Raw genomic sequence first — 16,250 nt, 5'->3', positions numbered from 1 at the left:
GGAGGCCCCAGAGCTGAAAGTTTTCCAGGTGAGGTCTCACCAGGGCAGAGTAGAGGGGCAGAATCACCTCTCTCGATCTGCTGGTCACACTCCTTTTGATGCAGCCCAGGATGCAATTGGCTCTCTGGGCTGCAGTTGCACATTGGTGGCTCATGTCCAGTTTGTGATCTACTAGTACCCCCAAGTCTTTTTCCACAGGGCTGCTCTCTAGCATGTCTTCCCCCAGCCTGTATTCATACCTCTGGTTGCCCCAGCTCAGGGGCAGGACACTGGACTTGGCCTTGTTGAACCTCAAGTGGATCACCTGGGCCCACTTCTCCAGCCTGTTCAGGTCCCTCTGGATGGTATCCCATCCCTCTGACATATTCACTGCACCACCCAACTTGGTGTCAAACTTGCTGAGGTAACAGATGAGGTTTTATTTAGTAGCTAGAAAGAGGTATTTTACTGACACTTAGAAGCAGACCATTCAATCCAGAGCTCCTGCCCTTTCAGTTATATACAGTTATGGTTTTTTACTGTCTTGTAACTACAGTGTTATGGTATCCAGATTTGGGATTATTCCTTTGTCTTTCCTGCAAGTGGGATGACGGGAGTGGAAAAGAGACACAGCTGGTCAGAAACTAATTCCCCCTTTCCCATGCAGGCCTTAATGGTGGTGAAGGAACCTGGCAGAGAGGAGAGCAGACAAGCATCCTGTGTGTGTAGATGACATCCATGCTCACAGCCTAGATAACTGTCAGAGCTATCTAGGCTCCAAAGCAGGTATTTCCAGCCCATGGGAACAGGCTCGTCTCACTGCTATGATCACAGCACAAGAGAAACCAGGTGCAAACTTCTCTGCATCCCCAGAGGAGCAAACACTGATACTGGTCTGCTGGAGAAAGCAATCTACTGCTCGGTGCCTCAGAAAGAAGGGGTGAAGCCTGCAACCCCAGTGATGACCTGAGCCTGGGGGTGAGCCCTGCTTAGTGCTGCACCATAGCCGAGCCCTTTCCATCACTGGCAGCCCTGAGGAGCTGAATCATCTGCTGCTGCAGCAGCAACTGGGGTTGCCCAGTCAGGACCTCTCTCAGTGGGTGAGCTTCTGTTGGCTTTTCCTACAGTGTTTTCAGAAATGTACGTGGGCTCTCCCTTTCCTCCTTACCTCAGGAAAGGGGAGTTGGAGTAGGAGCTTAATAGAATGGTATTTTTCTGCCCAAACTGGTTCACCTGGATGCTGGTTCCCAGACAGCCTCTCTGTGAGGTGGGAGAGAGGCAAGGTGAGAAGGAAAAGTGAGAGAAATTTGGAGCAGCAAGACTTGTTCTGAAAGAATTGGGGAAAACTGCTCCAGGCAAGCAGGCTGGTGTGGGCTGTGGCTTCTGCATCTGTCACTGGGAGGGAGCTGGGGTGATGCGCTGCTGGTGGAAGCCTTCCCTTCCTCCCCTGGCTGTTCCCTGTTCCCAGGGCACTTTTAAGGCACTGGGCACCCAACACAGAAGAAGAGGAGGATTAGGGGGAAGAGGGGCTAAGGAGCTGGCTGGCAGGAGGAGGGCTCTGCCAACGGTGGACTTCAGATACTGGCAGCACATAAAGTGGACACAGCATGAGATGGCACCTAGCACTCCTTCTGCAGGGAGCAGCCCTCTTTCAAGTTCTCTCCTTAGCTGCTATGCTTGTTGGTCTTCACCTATCGCCTGTGTTTTCCACAAAAACTTGCTCTTTCCAGGGTGGCTAGCAAGAAGGCTGCTTCCCATCGCCCCTGCACTCAGACCCTGGTACTTGAAGGAGCTCTCCCTGCAAAGCACAGGCTCAGACTAATACTTTTAAACAACCCTAAAGCCAGTGTTTTTTCAGAAGCCATATTTACAACCACATATAAATTAGATACAGATTGCTTAATTTGCATGGGTGCCAGACACAGAGATGTACAAAACTTGGCAGGTATGCCCAGATGGAAGGGGGGTGGGTGGATGTTGCATAAGGGAGAAGGCAGGGCCTATGCTCATGTTCCTGTCAGGATTGCTGTGGCAGGGCAAAAGAGGTTTACTGGAACCCATAAAGTCTCAGATCAAAGCTGTGAAAGGACTTTCAAATCCATCCTGCTCTCTCTGCCTGCACTGCACCAGCTCTTTCTTATGCTTTGCTTTAAGCAAAAACTTTCACTGTGGTCAAATTATTATGCATGTGAAGAAGCTGCCAGCATAAGGCAGCTACTGAAGGTTTTGGCAAATTATCTGAGTGTGAGACATCATGGTTGGACTCTATCAGGTTTAGCAGTGATGGCTACACTGTCTACCCCCCATCATCTCACTGCCAGGGTCATTGCCTCTGCACTGGTGGTGGCACACAGCCTCATGGTCTCTGCACCAGCTGTGACCAATGCTGGGGCTTGCTGCACAGACCCGAGGCCAGACTCAGAGGAAAAACTGTCTTCAGCAGCATCTGCTCTCATTTCCCCTGCTGCTGGGACAGAAAGCTCTAGGAGAGAGTTACAGCAGCCATGGGGGAGGTAAAGCGTTAAAGATTGGTGCTGTTCAATCCAACAGAGCCCATCTGTTAGAGCCCTTCATGTGTATTCTGCCTCAAGATGGAGGTTTCTGTTACAAATCAAGCAGCTTTAGCTTGATCCTACTTAGCAGGGTCTGCTTAGGACTGAGAACTTGGACAGGCACCCCCTGCCAAATCAGTTTAATGCATTAACACAACCAACTTGCTACTCTTCTCCCGGAGCAGAGCAGGGTGGGTACCACACCTGGTCCCTTCCTGTTCACAGCCCAGCATTTTGGCTTCAGCCAGTGGGTTTGTGCTAAGGCACCAAGCTGCAAATGAGGATGTCTCTCACAAATGCATGAATCCAGCTCTGCTACCTGGCAAAAGAGTGACTTTTCATGACTGTGGTATCTTAAGCCTTTTTTGACAAAGGTGACATTCAGAAGGGAAGATCCATTAGAGCTCTGCAGACGCTTTGCTCCTGAACTAGAGAATCTATATACTGTTTAAGATGCCTTAAATTGTTCACCTTGTCTTAATGCCTTTAGCTAACTTGAGTTTTCTAAGTGGAGACATGGCAGAAATTTTCTAAAAAGCCAATGGAAATTTTGCCTGTAGGCAAAAGGCCAAGTACCAGTCATTGTGAAGGCACCTGTGAGGTTTCTTACATCCTCTTTGTTTTTATAACTTCTCTTTGTTAACAAGAAGGCACATCGGAAATTCTGCTGTCTGAGGATGAGAGCAGATTGGGGATGTGGTTATCTGCCTCCACTTAGTACACTCTCAACAGTCCCTCTCAGAGGCTGAGTGGGATGGCTAGAAAATAGGGAGGATGTGGTTTCTGAATTCTGAATCATGGCAGTTTTCCCCCAATACCCTTATCTATAGTAATTAAAAAATTCCAGCCTAGTAATTACACTGTAGCTGGTCACAGGCTCTGTGGGCTTTGACACTAGCTTCTTAAATTGCAGGACTAACCAATGTAATCAAATTAAGTTTTTTAATTAACAGTTCTACCAAACTGATACTCTATCAGAAACCATGCTGAGCAACATTTTAGAAGTCATTCTGTTACTTCCACTCCTGTTTTCATTTCTTCCCCAGGGAGCTGTAAGTTCCATACTAATTCCTTCTGTAAAATCTCCTGGCGGCATCAGACACAGGCTGCACACTAGAAACAGATAATATGAGTGAAGATATTCCAGCAATTTGGTCTTTGCTGTTTCAACCTGCCTTAGAAGGGAGGATGGATTAGATGAACTTCAGAACCCCTTCCAGCCCAATTTTTTTCCAGTCTTCGTAATACCTATGGGAACCTGGTGATCAAGAAGAGACGGGTGTCTCTTGCTTCCAAAGATTTCTCTTCCAACTGGTAAAACAATTAACTATATGTGTGGTAAAAAAAACCCCAAAACCAACAGCAAAATCCCCCAAACCAACAAAAAACCAGAAAAACCCACAAAAAACCTTAAGAGGCTTCCAGAACCTTAAATATGTACCTCAGAAAAACTGAGCTCTGTTTTAGACAGATATGATTGATATTTCTTCTCAGATCAGGCTATAATATTTGGAAGTGAACTTGTGTTCGTTGGTTTCCACCCTAGTCCTGCCTGGCCAGAGGTTTCAGTTGGTACTTGGGTCCCTTCCCTCTTATGCCTGGGTAAAAATAGGTGAATAAAGCAGCAAGTGATTAGTGCTGGTTCCTGCAGGACTTCAAGAGGTGCCGTTCCAGAGATCTCTCAGCAGTCTTTAGTTCTGTTTGGTGACAGATTGTTTTGGTCCCTGATGGAAACCTGAGAGAGATGCACCCCATCTCGTCTGCTCTCGTGCCCTGCTCAGGACACCATCCCACAGATATTGCCTATAAGAACCTGTGCTTACAGCCTGAAGATCTGCTGGGCTAACCACTAACTCTAGTAGCATGCACAGGATCAGATATTGGTATAATATCTGATCCTCTAAGTAGTTAGACTTCAGACCCAAATTCATTCATACATTGAAGCTTCACTTGGCTCAATGATGACCTCATTCAGTGTTTTCTCGAGTTAAAGATTAGCCGACACTTATGAACTGGTAGTTACTGTAATATTCACCTTTTTCCTGGCTGCTGCTCAGCTTGTCCCTGAAATTGATCTTCAGGCTTTGGACCACCCTTGCCCTGAGAACTGAGCAATACTAAAATGCAACAATCTCAAGCGTACTGCCCACGCTTGATGGAAAAATCTGACAGATGCCTTCCTTAGAAATGCTTTGGTTTAGGTATGTAATTCTGTTTTGTTTCCTTAATATGTTTCTATGAGAACAGGGTTATGGTATTCCTGACTTCAGTCATAATCTCTGTCCACATCATCTTCACAGTGCACACCAGATTTGAATATGTTCTTTTCATTATTTTATTTTTTTCTGTAAAGATCTAAAACCTAAGCAGAAAAATAATGAAAAGAGCCCACCTTCATTTCACTGATGTGTCATGCTCAGAGTTTTCTCATCCTTTAAAAATTATTCTTAGTGTGAATTGATTTTGCAGTATTGATTCTAAGAATACTGTCTGTAAGCAGTTATGTGCAATATATTAAATAGTAAAAAGGATCTGGCTGCATATATTTATAAAAGCTGGAATAATTCTTTTATACATATAAAAACCACACACACAAATACATATACACACATAACTGTACAAATTCAATCAGTCAAGAGGTATAACTGGCTACAATAATGCACTTGTTTTTCAATTCTGTGTTCTCACTAGAAGAGATGATAATTACCCTGCAGTTGTCTTTTCCAGTGCAGACCAGCATCTACATTTGAAACTAACTGGGAAAAAACACTCAATTAATTTTCCATGAATAGCTGAAAAGCTGAGTAACAACACCCGTGAGAGATGCATTGCAACAACATAGAAAAAACAGGGGCTGGTACCTTAAGTTACACATTCACTGCAGGAAGGTGGATTTAAATTCCGTGTTAGAACACTGTCACCTGCCCTAGCTGAAACAGTGCCTTATCTTCTGTTGGGTTTAAGGAGGTTGTATTTGAGCTATTAAAAAAGGAATCCCATAATAAGCAATCTCCCTCTTTCCTTAGAAAGTTGTTCATTGTTCCTTACTCCAAAAGGATCCAGGAAGTGGTGGACACATACATACCATAAATCAAAGACAAAAGTGTGATTAATAGGCTACCTGACCTTTCCTAAGGACAGACAGCAGGGAGAGCTGGAGAAGGCTGGCACAGTGAAGAAGGGCTGGGCAGCTCCATAGCCTGCTCTGTAGTTGGGGCAAGAACTACATTTATGCATCTTTCCAGAACAATTTCTGAACTGTGTATTCTCATCTTTTATGCGCTGTCTGCAAATGCTTAAGGGGTTTGCCCACATATCTTTTTTTGAGATTAATTTAACTATAGATTAGTTCAGAAAGAGGTCGCCATACAGGTACAAGCTACAGTGATAAAAGTACCATTAGCCTAGTGTATCTGCATCCACTCTAACAGGGTGTGAAGTAATATTTTAACATATTTGAAATATGTTATATTGTAATATGTTAAAATATGTTTAAATTTTCCCTGAGAGCAAAGATAGCAGATGAGTGAGCTATGTTACAAGAGCTGGTTGGAATACTTTAGTGTTGATAGTGCTAGTCTTGGTCCTTTAGAGTAATCTGCATTATAGCTTATAAATAATTTGATAAATCTTTCAATTTATTTTAGCCATGACTAGTTTGTCTTCATCTCTCTTGTCAATTTGCGGCTGCCTTACAAAAAGTAAAGCTGAACCTTATGAAATGCATTTATCCAAAATGATTTCTTAGAAATCTTAGTTTCCCATCAGTTGCTTTAGCCCACTTGATATTGCGGGTCAGGACCATCTGCCTCAGCAGGATAAAGGCAACAATTTAGATCATTTCTCTTGAGGTCTTGGTTAGCACTTTTTACCACCATGAAATGCTCTAAGAATTAAAGGATTTCAGAAAACTCCCTCATATCACATTTTAAAAAGCCTTTTCCAAAAGTGACTATGTTAATAGACTTTATTGTCACCAGAAAGCCTCTGTTAATCTTACAAAGCATCTGCAATGAATAATCTTCCCTTCCCCCATTCTTTTTTGCTGCCAGAAACAGCTTATAAATGCTCAGTTGAAAACTCTGCCAAATTTTGCTTTTAGGCACACTACTGCAAATAGAGACTATTTCTACTGATTTTGGTAGAATTACTCCAGATTTATTTGGATGCAAGTGAAAGCCAAATTTTGCCTGGATCTTTCCTCAGCAGCTGCCACTCGGTGACCTGGTCAGCACCAGAACTGCTGCCTCTGGTGTCAGTGGAAGGCAAGTGCTGGAGCCAAGTCTGCCTATCGTTTGACAAATTATTATAAACAGATTTGAACAAATATTTCTTTACAAAATAAACTGGTCAGCAGGCTCCAGGCTCTCGTCTCTTGATGCATTTTATAGAAAATAATATCAAGTTAGCTATTATGAAACTACCCCCTCCTCACACACACATAATTGCTTCCAGCTTGCTGATTATTACCCTTTCTTTAACTGATAGAGTGAGAAGAAAAATAAAAATATCTCCATACAGTGGGCCAAATCCTCATCTGGTATAAATTGACATAGCTCCATCAAAGTCAATAAAACCATGTTGATTTACACCAGTCAAGGAGCTGATGCACTATAATTTTTTTACTTGCTTTTAAAAATAAAACCTTATGCGGTTGTGTAACCAACACTGCAACAGAAACCAGCATTTTCTTTTGTGAAGAAGAACATGTGCCCTCCCTTTGACTTTCAAACATTTTCACTTAGACAGTCCTTCTATAACTTTTCTCTCCGCACCTTCTGGCAGAATGCTCCTACCACCCTTTTTACTGGGCCAGCATCCTGAGCTAAGCACAAAACAGGCTAAATTATTATCAGACACAAAATAATAATTCTGTGGAGTAATGAGGATAAGGAACAAAATGCTACCACTACTCTTTGGCACAAGGGAGGAAAAAAGGCTAAGCAAAGCAAAAGGTAATTATTCCTCTACTGACATTCTCTCTGATCTCCACAACACTTTCCAGTTAGCTAGCAAATATTAACAGCACCATCAATCAGTCATTCCTACCCAGGAATGATAGTACTGTAAACTACTATTATAGGTTAAGTTTCTTAAATAATCTTTAAAATAATATGATGAGACATACTTTGCAAGTAAACCTTATTACAAGGTTTACTAAAGCTGATAGAAACTGTGTGCCTGGACAAGCTCAGATTTCTGAAATCTTCCTTCAGTCTTCACTAAAGGCTGTCAAACACATGGTGAATTTTTTTGGGAATACTCTTCATCTCTTTTTCTCATCAAAAGCACAGAGAGATGTTCCACAACAAATCTTTTACATGCATTGCAGGGGTTCTAGGCATTTCAGTGTGTTATATTGTCAAACAAAGGCCTGGTTTTTCCCAAAGCCCCCATTTTTTTACTGGTTGTTTTGATTAATTTGTATATTTAGAAATTCATTATAATTGCATTCACATTCTAAAAAAAAAAAAGAACTTTTTTATTTTAATGCTGACATAGTTTTGTAGTTGTCAAAGACTTTTAAGAAACCTTTTATTTATTAATTATTGGTATTTAGCGGCCCCTAATATCATGCTGGTCATTTTATTGAAGTTAATGGTGATATTTGCAGGATCATGGCCTTTAATTTCCAATAGCTTTTTTGAATACTGTAAGTAATTAAGGTGTAATAAAAAATTGCAATAGCATGGATTTCCAAATGATTTTGTGCAAAATCTGGGCAAGATTAAGCTCACTGTAAAATATATATTCCATTGCTTTGGATAACATCTTGAAAATCATTCTACGATGTCTGGAACTCAGTTGTAAAAACTGAACCAGAATTCAGACACACATTCTGGTCTCTGTTTTAATATGTATTTTCTAATCCATAGGCCAGTCTGAAATGCATTCAGGATTGACTGGAAAACTTTTTATAGTAAGACTTGAAAAATTCCGTATCATATTTGGTAGCTACCCCTGCATTACTTATTTTGATTTGGAAAAAAGTGCTTATCTCTATTAAGCTGGGAACCCTTTGTTTTTGGGATCCTGCTTTTACCACCACCACCATTTTGGATTGCAGCCTTTATTTTGTAATGAGGATTTGCCACCTGGTTGAATGAATTACTGAGATGTTTAATGCAGAGAAATCCAATTCAGATCCTTCATTACCTGTCTGTTTCCATGGCAAGATATGACTTGAAAACACGATCTGAACCTTGGATAAAACAGTGGTTTGGTCACCCAAACACCCTATAAACAGATACTTATAGGCAGGTACTCACCAGATCTGTACAGAGGAAATTAAAATAAGACACAAATGAGCAAACACTTTCCATTCAGTCAGGACTGAAAGAGCAGGCCAAACTGCAAAGAAAGGTGGTGGGAGATCTTGTCAAACAGTTCTGTCACACAGAGGGTAGGACAGCCTTGAATAACATGGGCAAGAAGTGCCAAGTCCTGCTGGGAACAAAAAAAAAGTTATTCAGAAAGTCAGATCTTCTCCCCCCCTGGCACTGATAGGGATATACAAGTTGCTCCAAAATGAGCATACACCAAAAGACAAGGAATTGAAAAGAGGTTGACTTAGCTACAAAGTGCAGTCCTTTGCAGGGCTGCAGGTCAGGCTTGCTAACTCTCATAGGAGGTTTCTGGGGTTGCAGGAGGGTGGCTTTCATGCTGCCAGTTTAATAACCCAGAGCAGCCAAGAAGCTGCTTTCTACAAATTTGACCCCATTTCCTACATGATAGCAAAAGCAACAGTCACATGCCAACATCCACACTTGTGAGGCTCGAGCTTTTCCTGGAAAAGTCACAAATTGCTCTTTGAGGAAGTTGTGTTAGCTGGTATCAAGATGGGTGATTTGGATGCACACACTAGTTGCCAGTGGATCCTGCTGGTGTGGTGCCTCATTCTGAGGAGCTCAGCTTCAGCACTGATCTCTGAAAGTTTGTCAAAGCAGAGTGCTTCCAATGAAACATTTCAAGCTTAAAGCTTGTTTCAGCAGAAAAAGCAAATTTCACCAGCACCAAGCCAAGGTTCCTTCCTCTGTGCAGAAATCATATATGGAATAGGAGTAGGAAGATTTAGGTAATGTCTCAGACATGCTTTTCTTTTAATCTACAGCAAAACTTTTATTTTATTCCAAAGTATGGCAAGATCGAAAAGAAGCACAGAGCTGCCTTGCCTTAAGCATGCTGAAGCTTTGTGGCATCTTTAGCCTGGATTCTTGGCTTTGGAGACTAGAGAAACCTGAAAGTGTAGTGGATATGAAGTCAAAACAGCTTGTTACCCAACTTGCTTTCTCCCATAAAGTATTGAAATATTAAGAACACAGGCAAATAACACTTGGATACAACTCCCCTTGTTTGTGTCAAAGTGCATTTGTTTGTTTGAAGCCAAACTGGGTGGATAATTTTGCATTCTTTATCTTAGCGGTGAATTGTGCGGTTCTGAAATTTGAATAAGATAAGATCACAAACAAGTGAAAACATGTGTAGGCTGAGAAATCAATATGTTTCACAGTAACAGTTGAAAAACAAATTATTCCAGTACTAATACGTGTAAAACAAGGTCTAGGGATTCTGCTAGGCCTGATAGTAGTGCTAAGAGCTAAAGCAGTATTATAAAGAATTTGAGATGCTTTCATAGTTAGATGTTAATCACACCTTCACCTAGAAATAAGATATTCAAAAGGCTGATAATGGTAAACTGCAACATTAAGGATTTTTTAAGCTTCTCCGTCTTTGCATAGTAATTAGATCTTAACAACTGTAATTCCTTTTAATCACTCATACTGAGGTCTGCTCTTTCCATCTACCCTGACATTTTCAAATGTTTTAGGTGAATTATTCAGAATAGCTACTCTCTTTCTATGATGTTCCTATTTTTCAGTTAAGGATTTCTCGTCATTGTCCCTGAAGAGTGGCAGAATTCCTGCTAACTTAATCACATTCAGACCTATAACATGCCTAACATCAGAAAGCTATTAATAACTAGCTTACACCAACCAAAGTTTGTTCTGTCAGTGATGACACATCTTAAAAATAGTTTCCTCCAAATTAAATCTACATTTCTGTACAGAATGATTACTTGCTGGGAGTGACTCGGGTAACCCTTATACTTTGCTGAAACAGAACACTCATTGCCCTTGAGAAACAGCCGAATAAGCCATGCCTAATATGATACAATTGAAGAATAATTAAAGGCAATAACTGAAAACTGTAGTCTATCAGCAATATAAAATATTTTCCTTGCCACCCGAATCAGTCTTTTCTTCTTGCAGCCCCTGCTTCACTTAGGGCACTTAGGTATGGCATAGGACTCAAACACTTGACTTCTCCAAAACAAACCTCAGAATCCCTAGCTTCTCTGTCTAGTACATAATTCACTAGGACAGAACTAAACATCTCCCGCTTATACTTCTCTATATGCTGAGGACTCCTGAGTGCTGGATTTGTCTACAAGCAAGCCATTGATGTACTACAAACATCTGTGTATTTATAGCACAGAATTCCCCAAATTCTCAGCACCTCACCAGATGACTGAATTTTTAAAAAAGCTACACATGCAACAGCAGTCTCATCCTCTCTGCAGGTATGTGTTTGGTCAACACCATGCTTCAGAGAAATGCTGTGTTGACAGGAATAGTGACAGGTTGTTGAGTTATGAGGCTGTGGAACAATTGTGGTAGGCAAGACTCAGCTGCTATGAATAGTGGCAAATCAAGAAGGGTGTCAGTTTAGTCCTTCAACAAAGCCAGAGTGACTCAAGTAGCATGTTGAGGCACACCATGCATAGACTTATTTGCTTAGTTCTACAGAAAAGTATTAAAAAAGAACAAGGAAAAAAAACCTCAAAATGAAACCAAACCAAACAAACACCAAAACAAAAAAAAAAACAACACTTGGAAATCAGCAGGACTGCAGCTTCCCAGTGAGGATCTTACTAAAAGGGCATAAGACAGATTTTGGACTCAGGGCCTCAACTGAGAACATGCAAGAAGCTCTCAGTCCAATTTCATTGTTTTTTATGAAACAGGGGAGAAGTGCTGATGAAGGCAGCTATGTAACTTACAATAGGAAAATCCTCACACATGGCATTAGATTGCAGAGAAAATAGAAGAAATAAAATAATTACCTACTTTTTAAACTATTAGTAACAGTAAATATTTTTATCTACATCCCCCTGATGTTACAAATTTATTTTCCCTGAAGTTTCTCAACAGCTGTGAAATCACTTGTTACTTGCCAATTACATTAAACTTCTAATAATCAACAACCACAGCCGTTCTAGAAGAAAAGCAAGCTGGCAGCTGAGCTTCTGTGTTAAAAGGGATGTTTACGATTGCATGATTCAGAGCAGCAGTTGGAAGGGATCAGGGCTGAAGTAAAGGTAAAACTAGAGACAGCAAGTGAAACTGGGGCACACAGGATGGAAAGAAGGTAAAAGCTCTGGTAGTAGTGCTAGAAACTTCACAGATGTAGTGTGAGAAACCCCCATAAATTCCAAGGGAGCAGGGCTTTCTAGTCTGGTCAAGTTTGGCAATTTTTCTTAGAATATGGCCTGGTCCTGTTCAAGGAAGACTTGTGGTCTTGTGAATTAATCCTATCACTTTCAGGTCAATAATTCTTAACTCTTCTTAGCAGTACATTGCCAACTGTTAGTTTCACACCTGGGAGCCACGGGAGCATGCTTGGATCACAGAACTGGTATCCCAGCCATTCTGAGTGGCCAGTGGTCCTCAAAGTCCCTCTTGCTCCTCAAACCCAAGGCAGGATGTGCTGTAGCCATCACACTGTTTGCTAGGGCAGCAATCCACAACCACGTACCCTGGGGGAACAGAATGCACTGCTGGGGAGAAGCTGCACAGCAGAGGTGGGAGGAGGCAGCCTCCCATGAAGAAGAGCACGTGAGGCCAGCACTTGGAAGAGCCAGGATCTCCCTCCACAGCCCTCTTGCCCAAGCCATTCAAAGGTTAGTCCTGTTGCAACAAGTCCATTATCTACCCCATGGTAACACCATTCACCTGTGTTGGAGCTTTAAACATAATGTGTTGAAGTCCATCATGTGTTATACTACCAAACTGATGGCTAAAAACCCCAGTTAAGAGCTATATTCAAAACAGAAATCAAAATACAACGTGGCATTAACAAAATGAAAATGGAATTAATACAGTATCACAGACATGGTCTTTACATTTTATACAAAGTTAATGTGGGTCTAGCTTGAAATGTACCATAATGTGCATGACATGTTATGAATAAGCAAACTACTTACGACAGAGTACCCGATGGCATCTGCCATTGCAAATTACTTAAAAGCATTCTTAAATACTATATATATCCAGAGGAACTGTGACTTCTTTCTCCCCTGAAAACTTTTTATAACACCAGAGCAAACCAACTTTTAATGTACACTACTGCTGTAACACTGGATATGACAGTCCAATGCTGAGCTGTGTTTCTGATTGATAAGGAAGCACTTAAAGTAATACTAGCACTTATTTTTCCTAATTATCTCAATCATTCTGGAACTAGAAATTCTAGGAAACTGTAAAGCTGCAATAAAATAAGATTATTAAAAAAAAACAAACCCAAAGAGCAACCTATAAAGGGCAACATTGACAGAAATAAATGTAATAATTTTTAAATAGGGTGGTAAAAAGCGAGGTGAAATTCACCTTGTACAGACAACATTTATATACCACTTCCCTTGTAGAGTGTCAAAATAGGGAGTCAGCTGAATAATTTGGTGCGTAATCTTTCTTGTTATCTTTTCATGAGACAAAGTTCACACGAAGCAACAAGGAGACTGAGCAAACTAGGAAAAGGTAAGGGCTGAAATGATGAAAAAATTATTTTCAAACAAGTACCTGTGTTGCCTTTTAGCTTTTTGGCTGTCATGCTTTCATCACTGTCATTGTCTCACCTTCCTAAAGATGGTACTGATGAAAATCCTTCTTTAAAACAGGGTTTTGTGCATGTGCACAAACAGAGGACATGGTAATCACTTATACCAGTGAAGCAGCTGAGATCAGCATCTTTCCTAGGTGTCCTTGTTCTGTTCCCTTCTCAGTCAAACCTGGAAAGAGACTAGCCTGCATTTGAGAACCTTAGCTGTCATTTCATTTTGCTAAGCCCTGCAAGTTTATGGTGTCTCTAGATAAGGTTTTTATATGTTCCCTACCACACTTTAAATGATTATGAACCTATCTCTGCACTGTTTAGGGTGCTTACAGTATTGGCAATCTAATTAGTTTAGTTTGAGGGTGTGAAGTCGTCTTGTCCTCATAACTGGCACCACCTATCTCTTTGATGCACATTGAGTGTTCTTCCCACTAAACATCTGATTGTCCTAAAAGTGGAAAATAACACTTTTTTCGTTTTCTTTCTGGCTTCAGAAGTTACTATTGGAGTATTTGAACTAGTGTATCTATTAGGAGGAGAAAGAGGTAGTACCAGCTCTAGCCCTTCCTCTAAGGGCTTTGTAAATAAACAGACAGTAAGTGATTTCTTGTTCCCCAATCCTGCACTTGGCCCTCAGGCCTATTCAATGCCCCAAAGGGCTCTTCCTCTCTTTTCTTCCTTCGTTCTCACAAGGTGCAATACCCAGTCAGCCCCAGGGTTTGTAGCTAGTTGTAAAAGGGCAAAGGTTTTACATTACTCTAGGCAACAGAAACACAGTAAGAACATTTCTGTCCCCTTGCTCTAGGCAAGTGAGAGACAGAGGCGTGTTTTTTTGTTCTGTTTTGTTTTGGGGTTGGTTTTGGTTGTGTGGGTTTTTTTGCTCCTGCAGGCAGTGCCTTTGCTCTTAATTTGTTCCCATGAACCTGGTAAAATCACATGTAATGGCTGGACTACTTCTTGCTGAGGCCTGCAGATTCAGCCCATTGCTTTGGATAGCTGCTCCCTCAATGTTTCCAGACTTATCACTGTGCAAAGATACAAACAGTGGAGCAGCTTCTAGTTAGCCTGAAAGAAGAGCTAGTTGGGTAGCCAGCTCCATAAATCAAGTATTCATATGTCAACAGATTCAAGCCTTCTGATGTTCATTACTAACAGTTTTGAACATTGTAAAATGTTGACTCTTTTTTATTACTCCACAAATTCTCCTTGCCTCCTCACCAAACAAAAGCTTGAGAGTGTGTTTGTATAAAACAAGCAACACAAACACTAAAATGTTACTTAGGCTGATTCACTAGAGACCAGGGAAAAGCAAACATGCTCAAACCCTACCAGGTGACACTAGAAAATAGTGGTTTCTCAATGCTGATTCAATCCTATCTCCAAAGAGGAAGAATTAAACAAAAAAAAATGGGGGGACAGGGGGAAAGAAGGAAAGGTACAGTGAACACTTGGTTTAACTAGCTTGGAGTTTGTTTTAAGAATTAATTAGCTGTTCCTAGCCCAAGGGGAGCACCTGGAGGCATAGAGGTTCTGCAGAGTGGGTACATGCTGCCTGTGCCATTTGTTTCTTTGTGTATGGTTGGGGAGTACAGAGCTCAGGAGCAAGGAACTGTTGCTGTCTCAATGGGTCTATGCCTTGCAGAGCTGTTCCTGGAGAAGTGAAAGCAGTTATGGCTGGGGCAGTTAAGCTAGCTGGAGAATTCTTGGAGTAGTGCCGAGGACCTGGCTCAACTGATAGATTTTGTTTTCAAGTTGCATAAGTGCAAGTAACCTGCAAGACTTGATTATTTTTTTAGCACAATGGTTAAATTCAGATAGGATTATTTAAACAGCAATTGAAATAGGATCTATGTAAGCATTTTTCAGTTGACCTTAATTGTCCTCCCAGGTGCTGCATCCTTGTTTGTAGGCCTTGGGTTCTGATCATAGAGCTGCTCAAGAGTTTTGACATAGTGAACACCACTGAACCTTTGAGGATCCTGTCTACAAGGGGCCAGTGTGTGAGTGTGTTCACTTACTCCTTGAGAAAAACTGCAGATCACATTCATCTGTATTATTTTTTATTAGGAAAAAATAACCAGTTTCCATAATTAACTGAAGAATAATTTTATTATGTTTGAACTTACAGGGGTAACGTTCCCTTCTTCTGGATTATTTTTTCATCTTACTGCTCAGTCTACCTCTAACTTCTTTAGAAGTTCAAGCGCACTAATGAGCTTTTCCTCTCGCAGACCTTTTGTAAAGGCTTTGGAACATCCTTGTATGGGGAAAATACTTTTGTCTTGAAATACATGACTGTCACCATCTAAAATGAATTAATAAATTACATTTAAGTGTAAAGAAAGTAGCATGTAAGTCAGCTGACAGGGCTGGACTTCTAGCTTTGCTGGTACTCCAGGAGAAAAGCATATCCCCTGTTTCAGATACTTCAAGGCAAATCTCCCATTGGTTTGACAAGCATATATTTACACCAGGTATCTGATACAGAATTAGGCAGAGTTCCAATACAGGCAAATTCCAGACAAAAGGAACTTTATTCAAAATAATGCTAGAACTAGTCTATGCAGAAGCTTGCGCTGGCACATCTACATCACTTTTTATGCTTACTTAACTAAATACCTTTAAAACCCTGTGTTAATATGCTAATATGGTATTTTCACCTTGTTTCTCAGTATGAGCACCTTACAGTTCACACCACAGCAGCTAAACTGATGCCAAAATAACTCCAGCTAAACTAGTTCATGGTCTGGTCTACATGCAAAGCTCACAATACATCTGAAAGTATGAATTAAGAGTAGACTGTGTTAAAAAAAAAAAAAAAAAAAA

This window comes from Chaetura pelagica, unplaced genomic scaffold, assembly GCF_000747805.2.
Source record: "Chaetura pelagica isolate M959 unplaced genomic scaffold, ChaPel_1.0 scaffold11, whole genome shotgun sequence".
Classification (NCBI taxonomy): Eukaryota; Metazoa; Chordata; class Aves; order Apodiformes; family Apodidae; genus Chaetura; species Chaetura pelagica.
Note: the sequence above shows the minus strand (reverse complement) of the source record.